Below are 13,679 nucleotides of genomic sequence, written 5' to 3' on the forward strand. Positions count from 1 at the left end.
TATTAGGGGTAAGTATGTCAGAGACATTAAGATTGGCACAGGATAGACCAAGGGTTTAAAGCTGTTGTATGAGTCGCAAGCAATTTGATGGCACATATCAACAACAACAATAAAACAACTATCTTTTGACATAACAAAAACATCTAAGAATATGGTTTATCATTTTTCTATATACAAGTCTAGAATCCTATGAACCCTGAATGGGAATTGACCCAAATGCAAGTAACAGCAGCAACAAAGCCTTGTGTCAATTCTCTACTTAATAAATTCTATTCCACTCCCTTCCAGTCTCAAAATATGAGGAAAATGTTGAGAATTTATATTCACAAATATAATGTTACTAGCTCACTTTCTTCCTAAAAAGTATAACAGGAGCCGAAAAGCACAGTCATATACTGCAGCATTAGATTAGTGTTTACAACTTTATTGCTAGTTTAAAAAGGTCACTGCTGCCTTATATTTCTTTTCCTTTAATTGCATGAGTGTTTGATAGGAAAGGAAAAAAGAAATTCTCAGAATAACCACCTTTAGAGTGGTATTGATGAAACTCGGAAAATTGCCCAAGTAAATGAATTATGCAAATTAAAATGTTCTTTTGAAATTCGTACTTGAGATTTTCTCAAGGGAAAACCCATGAGGAGATCCCTATTAGAGCTAATGCCTGTGTACAAGAACAGTTTTGGTTTTGACCAGTATCATTTTTTTCCCCTTGTTACTCTTTCCTACCATCTGCTAATGAGTTCTGGTGGTGTACACTGGAGGGGCTTGTGCTGATAACTCAAAGGCCTCACCTCTGTGGCAGTTGAAATCCACTAGTGGCTTTTTAGGAAAAATAGAGGCAGTTTTCTCCTGTCAGATGTATAGTCTCAGCAACCCACCTCTGCTGTGAGTTGATTCTGACTCGAAGGCAGTGAGATCTGTATAAAACCATCTGCAAGTATTTTAGGTTTTTTTATTTGCTTGATTTTGCTTTTATAATAAGTTTTTTTAACTTTAGAGGAGTTACACTTGTCTTTAATTGAACTGCTTGAAAATGAGTCCCTGACTTGGATATATTAGTTAACTGCATCAGAAAAACAACATGTAAGTGAGATGATTCTCTGGTTCTAGTCAGTACTGCAGTATTATTTTAAACATATTTACTTAAACCATAGTTCTATCTGTTTTCTGGATTTTTCTCCTCCTTATGAATTGTTTAGGTTTGATAAGTGGTTATATTGTGCTTAGAAGGGTTGGATAGATTAAAAACTACCCATTTTTCTCTTCTCCTTTTTCTGACCCCCTCCCCCATACTTTATATACTTTTGAGTAGGAGACATTCATGTATATAGTTGGATATAATTGTAATTTGTTTAATCTCATTGCTTTATTCTCGTGATGAGGCTATATCACAATTTATCCATTTTACTATTGATAAGTATTTAAATATTTTAGACTTTTCAGAGCACTTTCCCCCTTTTCTGTCCTTTCTTTTCATGTCAATGGATATTCCATCAATTCTTCTGGCCTTAATTTTTGCCAATGCCTGCAGTCCTGCATTGGTTCTTGGTAATATGCTACTTTTTTTTTTTAAGGTTGGAGTAACTGCTAAACTATTAAAAAAAGAAATCTTCTCCATGAGCAATTCCACTGTTATTTTTAACACTTAGTTTATACAGAATTCCCAGCTGCCAGGATCCCTAGGTTCTTGCTTCTTAGCTAATATAATTTCACATGCTCTAAAGTTAACACCATTGGGGTTTGATTCTGATTCATTTATTTGTTTTTGTTTCACCTTCTTTAGCTGCCTAGAGTTTCTTTGAGAATCATGTTAGTGAGTTTCTGGGAAACACTGAGAGCTTTGTCTCTGTATCCGTGTCCAAAAATTGTACCTAGGACTCTGATGACTTCTTAACAGGCAACCCTGTGTTTTAAAGGATGAGAGAGGTGTTTGTGACTACATACAGTCATATTGCAAATTGAAAGAAAATATTTGTTACCCTGCTTTCGGAGCCAAAACCCAAGGACCCACTGGAGTGAGTAGAATGTATTCCTTTACTTTTTCTTAAAAGTTTCTATCTTACATATGACTCAGTTATGGGTTACTGTAAATATTGGACTGATCATACACTGATTAGATTTACTGGCTCTCAGAGTGTGGTCCGTAAGGTATTAGCATCATGGAAACCCTTCAGAAATGCAGAATCTCTGTCTCCTCATTGAGTTTATTTACTGAGTATATACATACTAACATTGGTGGTGGTGTTACCCATATAACTGACCCTCTACCTAGTTTTCAGAGGCAGTATAGTAAATCCCATGCGCAGCGACTTGCCCCTCTTTCTCCCTCGGATCAGCTGGTCAGTTCAAGTCTTGTGTGGCTTAATGATTACAAGTAGTATTTTTCTTATAGAGCTTTGAAGAATCTGCCTCTTTTGATGAGACTCTGCCAAAACTCTTAAGATTAAGTTAATTTCTCCTCCTTTATGATGTTACTTAATAAATTGATATTTGACACATTATGGTTTGTGGACCATATTATTATATTGACTTCCTTTTTTATGACATTATTTTGTGATGATTGTATTGAGATATAATTCACATCTCATAAGATTAACTCAAAGTATGCAATTCATTGGGGGGGTAATAACCACAATTGTCTGATTTTAGTATATTTTTAGCGTTTCAAAAAGAAACCCTATAACCTTTAACAATCACCTTCCATTTCTTTCCAGCCACATCACCTCTTCACGCTGTTGTTATGTGCAGAAACCTAACAAGACAGAGCTGAACTGCCCCCTAAAATTTCTTTCCTGTTCTGTAGTCTTAATGGGAGTGGTATTGTTGTATGCTGTCATGTCAAAACCAACTCCTAGCCAATCCTCCAGTGAGTTTTCAGATGCAGTTAATTGCATAGAAGAAGATTGCCCATCCTTGGCCCACAGAGCAGCTGATAGATTTGAACCCCATGCCTTTGGGATTATGACACAGCTTCTTAACACGAGGTCACTAGAGCTTCCTTTATGGAAGTAGATCATCATACCTTTTCTTCTGAAGAGCTCCTTGATGTGTTTAAACCATCAGCCTTGAAGTTAGCTGAGTCCTTAAACATTATGCCATTGGGACTCCTGGTAGTTTAGGGTCGTTAATTCACTTTCTGTCTATAAATCTGCCTATTCTAGACACTTCGTATAAATGGAATTATATACTCTTTTGTGACTGGCTTCTTAGCATAATATTCTCAAGGATCTTTCATGCTGTTGTTGCTGTTATGTGCCGTCGAGTCACTTGCGACTCATAGTGACCCTCTGTACAACAGCCCTAAACTCTGTCCTGTGCCAATCACACTGTCTCCGACTCACTCATCCCGATTACCCCAGTCACTGAATCAATCCACCTCATAGAGGGCCTTCCTCTCTTGCGCCTGCCCTCCACCCTCCCAAGCATGATGTACTTCTCCAAGGACTGGTCTATCCTTACAGCATGACCAAAGTATGTCAGACAATGCCTCAGAATCCTTGCCTCCAAGGAGCAGCCTGGTTTAACCCTCCTCAGAATGATTCTGTTTGTTTTCTTAGCAGTCCATGGTACCCTCAATACTCTTCTCCAACACCACAGCTCAAAGGCATCAATTCTCCTTCTCTCCTCCCTAGTCATTTTCCAACTCTCTGATGCATAACAAGTGATAGCAAAGACCATGGCCTGTATCAGATGCACCTGAATTTCCAGAGAGACACCATTGCTCTTGAGTACTCTGGAGAGATCCCTAACAGCAGACTTCTTCATCACAATACGTCTTTTAATTTCCTGGCTGCTGGTGCCAAAAGTGTTGATTGTGGAGCCAAGTAGACTAAAGCTGTCAATAGTCTCAATCTCTTCACCATCCATCCTGATGCTGCCAATTGGTCCAGTGGTGAGAATCCTTGGGGTTAAGACCATAGTGAATAAAGAAAAGGATATTAATAAAATCCATGCTGTAGCTATGCCAGCAAGTCCAAAAACCTTGCAGTTCTGCAAAGTATCTTTTTATCCAGCATTGAAAACACAGGTTTAAGTGAGTACCATACTCACTATGGTCTTAACCCCAGATTAATTTGTCTTTAAAAAAATAATTTTTTTTATTTTATACTGCTTTACTTACAAAGTTTCTTAAGCTCTCAAACCTCAAGTTGCTATAATCAAGGATGCTTTAGGCATAATATTAAATGATCCATGAAGTATTAAAAGAAGATGGAAAGAATATCCTGAGTCACTGTATCGAAAGGAATTGGCAGACACAGAAGAATTTCATGAAACAACATATGAGCAAGAGCCTATGATGATGAATGAAGAAGTTCAGGCTGCTTTGAAGGAAATAGCAAAAAATAAGGCCCCAGGAGTAGATGGTATACCAGTTGACATATTTCAGCTAACAGATGTTGCCCTGGATGTGTTCACCAAGTTGTGCCAAGAAATCTGGAGAAAAACCACTTGGCCAACTGACTGAAAGAGATCTATATTTGTTCCCATCCCAAAGAAGGGTGACCCAACAGTGTGGAAACTATAGAACAATATTAATAATTTCACATGCAAGCAAGATTCTACTGAAGATTATCCAAAAACAACTGGAACACCACATCAGCAGAGAACTGCCAGAAGTCCAGGCTGGGTTTAGAAGGGGTCGTGGTCCTAGGGATATTGTGGCTGATGTTAGATGGATCTTAGCTGAAAGCAGGGAATACCAGAGGAATGTCTATCTGTGTTTCATTGACTATACAAAGGCGTTTGACTGTGTGGATCATAACAAACTGTAGCTGACTCTGAGAAGAATGGGAATCCCAGGACACTTGATGGTGCTAATGAGAAACCTAAAATTGGGCTAAGAGGCAGTCATCAGAACAGAGCAAGGAAACACTGCATGGTTCAGAATTGGGAAGGGTGTACACCAGGGATGTGTCCTGTCTCCATACCTTTTCAACCTATATGCAGAACAGATTATCCGTGCGTTATGCAGATGACACAACCCTGCTTGCTGAAAGTGAGGAGGACCCGAAGTGCTTGCTGCAGAGCATTAAGGACTGCAGCCTCCAATATGGATTGAGGCTCAAAGTCAAGAAGACAAGGACTGGACCAATTGGCAACATCAGGTTGGATGGTGAGGAGATTGAGATTGTTCACAGCTTTAGTTTACTTGGCTCCACAGTCAACACTCTTGGCACCAGCAGCCAGGAAATTAAAAGATGTATTGTGATGGGAAAGTCTGCTGTTAGGGACCTCTCCAAAGTACTGAAGAGCAGTGGTGTCTTTCTGGAGACTCAGGTGTATCTGACACAGGCCATGGTCTTTGCTATCACTTGTTATGCATTAGAGAGTTGGACAGTGATTAAGGAGGATAGAAGGAGAAACTGATGCCTTTGAGTTGTGGTGCTGGAGAAAAATTTTGAGGGTACCGTGGACTGCTAGGAAAACAAGCAGATTCATCCTGGAAAGGGTCAAACCAGGCAGCTCCTGGTTTGAGACAAGGATTCCTAGACTCTGTCTATAACATACTTTGGACATGTTGTAAGGAGGGGATCGGTCCTTGGAGAGTGACATCATGCTTGGTAGGGTGGAGGGACAGTGCAGGAGGGGAAGGCCCTCTAGGAGGTGGATTGATTCAGTGACTGGGGTAATCGAGATGGGTGTGTTGGACACGGTGCGATTGGCACAGGACAGAGCAGAGTTTAGGGCTATTATACATAAGGTCGCTACAGCACATGACAATAACAACAACTTAGAAAGTTTGTATGCATTGTTTTTCACACCGGATCTTTCCCATTTCCTTTACCCACCCTTCCCTCTACCCATCAAATTGTGTAACTTTGATTACTCCCTGCCCATCCTCACCACTCTGCTCCTACCCTTCCCCTCTTGAATCCTCATATACCTTTTAATTATTGTCTTCCTATTTCTGTCTTATACAATATATCTCTTTATGGGACTAAGTTAGTTCACTTAGCATAATGCTCTCCAGAACCTCCCAAGTTAGGTAGTGAATTTCAAAATCATTGCTCCTACCTGCTGCATAGTATTTCATCGTGTGAATGTACCATGATTTCTCAATCCATTCGTTAGTGATTGGAAACAGCCCATATGTGCAACTACAATTTATGTTTTCATTGGGAATAAAAATTTAACTATTATTTCACTTGGGGGCTTTGTTTGGGTCAGAACGGCTGGAACTGCTTCTTGGTGCCAGTGGCCTTGGTGATCTTGAGCATGTTGAAGCACACGATCGAGCACGATGGCTGGCACTTACTAGCGATAGCAGTTTCACCAATCTAGACAGCTCTGAAGCAGGTGCACAGACAAGTACTTGTGGTGCTTCTCAAAGTGACTGCACTTGTGAATGTAGTGGAGGTAGTCTCATAGGGTGACAGTGGTTCTCTGCCTCTTCATCTTGGTCACTGTACCAGATAGAATTTGCCCTCTGATGGCGATGTTACTAGTAAAAGGCATTTCTTGTCAATGTACGTGTCCTCAATGGCCTCCTTGGACATCTTGAAGCCCACACCAATGTTCTTGTTATAAAACAGGAACTTCTCCTTGCCAGTTTCTCCTGACAGGACTCTCTTTTCATTCTGGAAGATTGTCAGCTGCTTTTGGTAGACACACTTGGTCTGAATGTCTGCCATCTTCTTGATTGCTTGGGAAAAAAAGAGCTGTGTGTATTTCTTTTGAAATGGTAGCACAACTGCTGACCTCAAACTGTGTTTGTTTGTCATTGATATGTATCCTTAAGTCAGAATTTATCCTTGAGCAGGTTTATTGCAGGGAAGGAGATTACTCATCTTTTCACCCATGAAGCTTTGTGTTGGGAGTGTAATTCTTTACCCCAACAGCTATTGTTGTGTTGGAACCAACTTATTAGCTGAACCTGCAGTGGATTTTCAGAAGCAGTAAATCGCACAGGAGTTGATTGTCCATCTTTCTTCAGTGGAGTAGCTAGTGAGTTCTAACCATGTCCATTTGGATTGTCAGCACAGCTCATTGTTATTAAGCCACTGGAGCTTCTTTACTGCTACAGTATTGTTGTCAGGTGCCACATCGAGTATGACTCAGTGACCCCATGAACAAAAGATCTGAACCCTGCTCTAACCTGTGCCAACCTAATATTTCCTGACACACAAGAGCCCATTGTGGAGACAGTTCCGCAGAGTCACTGTGACCTCTTGCTTCAACAGTGCTTGAATGGAACCCAGAGCTCGCCAGCATCTCCCCTGCCAGTCATTTCCAGCCAGTCCTCCGCCACCTCCTCACATCAGCACCCCAGAAGCCCCAAGGGCCTCGCCTCCGCTCTAGCAATGCACAGCTGCCACCTCTCCACCACCACTGCCATGACAGTGTCCCCTTCACAGGTACCCCAGAATACAACCAGGACTCAGAGGCCACCATCAACTGCCAGGTCAAGGTGGAGCTCAACGCCTCCTATGCCTATCTATCCATGTTTTACTACTTCAACCATGATCATGTGGCTTTGAAGAATTTTGCCAAATATTTTCTCCACCAATTCCACGAAGAGAGGGAATCCACAGAGAAACTGATGAAACTGCAGAACCAGTGAAGTGGCCACATCTTCATTCAGGACATCAAGAAACCAGACCAAGATGACTAGGAGGGTGGGCTGAATGCAATTGAGTGTGTGCTACACTTGCCGAAAAGTGTAAATCAGTCCCTACTGGAACTGCACAGACTGTCCACTGACAGAACGACCCTTATTTGTGTGACTTCACTGAGACACATAACCTGGATGAGCAGGTGAAATCCATCAAACAACTGGGTGACTACATAACCAACTTGCACAAGATGGGCGCCCCGGGCCCAAGCCTGCAGAGTATCTCTTTGACAAGCACACCCTGGGAAATAGTGATGGCGAGAGCTGAGCGAAGCTTTAACCTGCCTTCCCCAAAGCCACAGGGGTGACTCTGTGGTCACTACCAGGCCACCTGCATGTCTTGTTTATTTTACCTTTTCTATAAATTGTACTAAAATGCCCACTTAAGTTCTTTCATTTGTACCATTTCGTCAGATCAAGTCATTCAGTACCCAGTTGTTGTGTTAGAGATCTTGGTGGGCCAGAAGTCTATCTAAGCCGTCTTGGCTAAATTCTTTAATTACCATGGTGTCTGCTTCAGTCACATTTAATAAAATGAAACTTACAAGGGAACAAACCTCCACAAAACAAAACAGGAACCCATTGTGGCACTCACCATGTCTGTCCACCCAGTTGAGGGTCATCTTCTCCTTTGCCGACCCACCACCTGTCCCAGGATCATGTCTGTCTCCAAGGAATTGCCCCTCCTAGGAACATGCCTAAAGTATGTGAGGGGAAGCCTCATGATTCTTACCTCATGCAATTAAAATTTTTCTTATAATGTCATAACTTTTCTGTGCTGCATGGGAGCACTTCCAGCATAATTAGTGGCATTTGTAAGGGTCCAATGGTGTTAAAGTTTACACTATTGTACTGAACACAATGAAAAACTATATGAGAAATCACATTTTACTATGATTTACTGCTATGAACCTGGAGAGAGGATGAGAGACACCCAAGCGTTGAGGACTCTCCTTCATAGGGTCACTATGAGTCGCCTGCGACTAGACAGCACTTAACAACAACAACTGCTATTTAAGATTCCATTTTCTGGAGAAATGAACTGCTTATGCAGAGATGATTAGCATCACATAGCATTAAAAAAAAAAACAAACCAAAAAAACCCGACAAAAATAAGTGTATTTCAAACCATTGTTTTTAAGGGTCAATGTTTAATTGCTCTGTTTATTGTTTATAAATATAACTAAGTTCTATTAGGACAAAACTTTTTGTTTTATTTTGTTCACATATTAAATATATGCATTGTTGTTGTTGTTGTTACGTGCTATCAGGTTGCTTGCGACTCATAGTGGCCCTCTCTGTACAAGAGCCCTAAATCCTGCTCTGTCCTATGCCAGCCTCACTGTCTCCGACACACGTACTCCTACCACCCCAATCACTGAATCGATCCATCTCATCGAGGGTCTTCCTCTCCTGCGCTGTCACTCTACGCTCCCAAACGTGATGCCCCTCTCCAAGGACTGGTCCTTCCTTGCAACATGCCCAAAGTATGTCAGATGAAGCTTCAGAATCCTTGATTCCAAGAAGCAGCCTGGCTTCACCCTCTCCAGGACAAACTTGTTTGTTCTCCTAGCAATCCATGGTACATTCAGCACTCTTCTCCATCACTACGGATCAAAGGCATCAATTCTTTTTCTGTCATCCCTAGTCTCTGTCCAGCTCTTTGATGCATAGCAGACAATTGTGAAGACTATAGCCTGGATCAAGTGCACCTTAGTCTCCAGTCTGATGTCATTGCTCTTCAGTACTCTGGAGAGGTCCCTGACAGCTGACTTTCCCAATGCAATTCACCTCTTGATTTCCTGACTGATGGTACCAAGAGTGTTGAATGTGGAGCCAAGTAAACTAAAACTGTTAACAATCTCAATCTCTTTACCATGCATACTGATGCTGCCAATTGGCCCAGTGGTGAGAATCTTTGATTTCCTTGATGTTGAGCTTCAAATGGTATTGAAGGCTGTAGTCCTTGACCTTCTGCAGCTAGCGCTTCAGGTCCTCCTCACTTTCAGCAAGCAGGATTGTGTCATCTGCATAATGCAAGTTGTTGATAAATCTTCTACCAATCCTGATGCCACATTCCTCCTTGTACAGCCCAGAATTCCAGTTGATCTGTTCTGCATACATATTGAAAAGGTGTGGAGACAGAATACATCCCTGGTGGAACCCCTTCCCAATTTTGAACCATGCAGTGTCTCCTTGCTCTGTTCTTGCCTCATGGTCCAAGTATAGGTTTTGCATAAGCACAATCAAATGTTCTGAGAGTCAGCTTGTTTTGAACCACACACAATGAAGCACAGATAGACATTCCTCTGGTACTCTCTGCTTTCTGCCAAGATCCATCTAACCTTAGCTATAATATCTCTAGTACCACGACCTCTTCTAAATCCCGTCTGCACATCTGACAGTTCTCTGTTGATGTGTTGCTCCAGGTGGTTTTTGATAATTTTCAGCAGAATCTTATTTGCATGTGATATTGATATTGCTTGATAATTTCTGCACTCTGTCGGGTCACCCATTTTTTTGGAGTGGGAACAAATAACGATCTCTTCCAGTCATTTGGCCAGGTGGCTGTCTCCAAATTTCTTGGCACAACTTAACACATCCAGGGCAGCATCTGTTTGTTGAATTATGTCAGTTGGTATGCCATCAACTCCTGGAGCCTTGTTTTTTGCCAGTTCCTTCAAAGCAGCTTGAAATTCCACCTTCATCACCACAGGCTCTTGCTCGCACGTTATTTCATTAAATTCTTCTGTGTCAGCCAGTTCCTTCTGGTACAGTGACTCTGTATATTCCTTTCATCTTCTTTTAATGTTTCCTAGATCATTCAGCACTCTACCCAAAGCATCCTTAAGTATTGCCACTCGTGGCTTGAATTTGTTTTTCACCTTCTTCAGCTTAAATGCTGAGCGAGTTCAGCTCTTTTGATTTTCTGACTCCAGCTCTTTGCATTATAGGATCTTGCTTTGTCGTTCTGAGCTGCCCTTAGAAATTTTCTGTTCAGCTCTTTAATTTCTTGATTTCTTTCTTTAGCTTTGGCTTCTTGGCACTCTAACACAATATTCAGAGTGTCATCTGACATCTATCTTGGTCTTTTCTTCCTCTTCAGCCTTTGTAATGATCTTTTGCATTCTTCATGGATATTTTTTATATCCTCCCACAGCTCATTTGGTCTATGCTCTTTGGTGCTCAAGGCTGCAAACCTACTCCTGAAATGGTTTTGAAATTCAAGTGGGATAGAATTAAGGTCTAATTTTGGTTCCCGTAGATTTGATTTAATTTTCTTCAACTTCAGCTTGAACTTGCACATGAGTAGTTGGTGGTCTGTTTCACAATCAGCATCTGGCCTGGTTTTCATAGCATCAATTCTCCTCCTATCCTCCCTAGTCATTGTCCAACTCTGACGCATAACAAGTGATAGCAAAGACCATGGCCTGTATCAGATGCACCTGAATCTCCAGAGAGACACCATTACTCTTGAGTACTTTGGAGAGGTCCCTAGCAGCAGACTTTCCCATTGCAATACGTCTTTTAATTTCCTGGATGCTGGTGCCAAGAGTGTTGAATGTGGAGACAAGCAAACTAAAGCTGTGAACAATCTCAATCTCTTCCCTGTCCATCCTGATGCTGCCAATTGGTCCAGTGGTGAGAATCTTTGTCTTCTTGACATTGAGCCTCAATCCATATTGAAGGCTGCAGTCCTTGACCCTCTGCAGCAAGTGCTTCAGGTCCTCTTCAGTTTCAGCAAGCAGGGTTGTGTCATCTGCAAATGGCAGATTGTTGATATATCTTCTACCAATCCTGATGCCACATTTCTCCTCAGTACTTTATTCCTTTTGTTTCAGTATGTTTTAGGGTATGGATATGGCATATCTTATTTATTAGTTCATCGGTTGATTGATATTTTCATTGGCTATTTTAAAATTGTTAGAAAATATAAAAAGAACAGAATTTCATGGCATGTGAGAGTTGTGTGAAATTAAAATTTTAATATCCATAATGTTCTATTGAAACACTGCTACTTCATTTACATATTACCAGTGACTATTTTCTTGCTACAGTGGCAAAGCTAAATAGTGATAGACTCTGTGACCCTGCACTAAGAGCCTAAAATATATACCCTCTGGCTCTTTAGGGGATGCTGGACCATAAGGGAGTGCACTGCCAATGCAGATGTGGTGCCTCTCCGGTGGTTTGGCTTGACCGGCTGCTCTGAAGATCGGCAGTCTCCTTACAGCTTCGGAAAACACACTGGAAGGTCAGCTATGAGTTAGTTCTATCTCAGAGGTAATGAATTTGAGGTGTTTTTGTTTTTTTAGTCTAGCTCTTTACAGAAAACATTTGATTTCCTAGTCTAGAGCACTGTTTCTCAACCATTTCTTCATTATTATCCTCCCAAGGCATCATTTTGACATTTTCTCTCCTAATTGTGCCCCAATCTTCATAATATTTTAATAAAAAAATAGGTGGTGTATCTGTTTATGTTTTGTCATCCTTTGGTGGGCCACAAATCACTGTTATAAATATCTTCAGACTTTTTTTTCTCTGCCAAGAACCAATTTTTGCCTCCTTTGGAGGCCTATATGACCCTCATCCAGAAGGCATACTTCAGTTATTTGTCGTCTTTTGTTGAATTAAGAGATGGGGAAAAGTACTTCAGATGGGTTCAGTATGTCTTAGAAATATCTAATATTCAGGGAATCTACTGTAAGATCTCAGAGCCAATTGCCAAGATACTCACTGTCATGTGTCACCACATATATCAGGGACTGCCATCCTGGTCATTTAAGCTTAAAATATTAAGGGGTTTTTTTGTACATATATTAAATTATCATAGAGTTTATTAGTAAAGTTGGCTATAGTTTACTAATAAACTATGTTAAATGAGTATATGAACAATAGAGTTTATTAATCTATTTGGCTATAGTCAGAGACTCTTGTTGTTGTTTTGCACCATCAAGTTGCCTGCGACTCATAGTGACCCTTTGTCAGCAGCTCTGAAGCCTTCCCTGTCCTGAGCCAGTTTCACTGCTGACACACCTATCCCTATTGCCCCAGTTACTTTATCAGTCCATCTCATCTGGGGTCGTCTTCTACTGCGCCGTCCCTCCATCATTCCAAGCATGATGTCCTTCTCCAAGGGACAAATCCCTACTGGCCACATTCCTAAGGTATGTGAGATGGATCTTCAAAATCCTAGCCTCCAAGGAGAATCTTAGTTTCACCTTCTCAGATACAGATCTGTTTGTTTTCTTGGCGGTCTACAGTATGTTCAAGACTCTTCTCTGGCAGCACAGTTTGAAGGCATAGATTCTTCTTCAGTCATCCATAGTCATTGTCCAGCTCTCTGATACATAGCAAACGATGGGAACAGTACATTGAGAGAAAACTGCCAGAAATACAGGCTGGGTTTAAAAGAGAGCTAGAGACTAGAGAGTTTTAATTTTTAAAAACATATGAATAGTGGGGATAATTATTTTCTGCTTTTTCTTATAAGAGGCTCACTCTTCAGATTATGTATGCCTTGTTATACATTAGGAAAAAGATCTTTTTTTGTACTCCCAAAATACTTTCTACTCTAGCAGCAAAATAAAATTCATTTTAGGTCTTGCCTCTTGCCTGCCAGATGAGATCTGTAGAAAAGTGGAAAAGAGTTACATTTCTCTAGGAGAATAATGAGCAAAGTAGAACACCTGCAAATGAATAGCACTGAAACTTAATGGGAAGACATTGTTACCTAGATAGACTCTCTTCTCTTGCCTTTTCTTTTGACTCCTGCCATTTACCAAACCTACTCTTCTTCAGTTAAAGTGGTTTCATCTGCTTTTACTCTGCGACACATTTACCCAGAACTACTCCCCATAAGCTCTGTTGGCTTAATCCATAAGGATTTGCTTAGCTAACCTAAAGATGATGCCTGTGGATGCTTTCGGCAGAATGTTAAATGATCCCGGAAGTATTAAAAGAAGATGGAAGGAATATACTGAGTCACTGTATCGAAAAGAATTGGAAGACACAGAAGAATTTCATGAAACAACATATGAGCAAGAGCCTATGGTGATGAAAGAAG

The 13,679-nt window shown here is 40.9% G+C and overlaps 1 protein-coding gene and 1 pseudogene across 1 annotated transcript in view; one reads left to right on the plus strand and one right to left on the minus strand.

Annotated features, from left to right (window-relative positions):
• Positions 1–13,679, plus strand: part of ZNF609 (zinc finger protein 609) — a 234,463-nt gene that overhangs the window by 44,882 nt on the left and 175,902 nt on the right. The gene's annotated exons all lie outside the window — the stretch shown is intronic.
• LOC102868481 lies at positions 6,165–6,632 on the minus strand (annotated as a pseudogene).

This window comes from Elephantulus edwardii, unplaced genomic scaffold (genome assembly GCF_000299155.1).
Source record: "Elephantulus edwardii isolate Elephantulus edwardi_28Jun2011 unplaced genomic scaffold, EleEdw1.0 scaffold00263, whole genome shotgun sequence".
Classification (NCBI taxonomy): domain Eukaryota; kingdom Metazoa; phylum Chordata; class Mammalia; order Macroscelidea; family Macroscelididae; genus Elephantulus; species Elephantulus edwardii.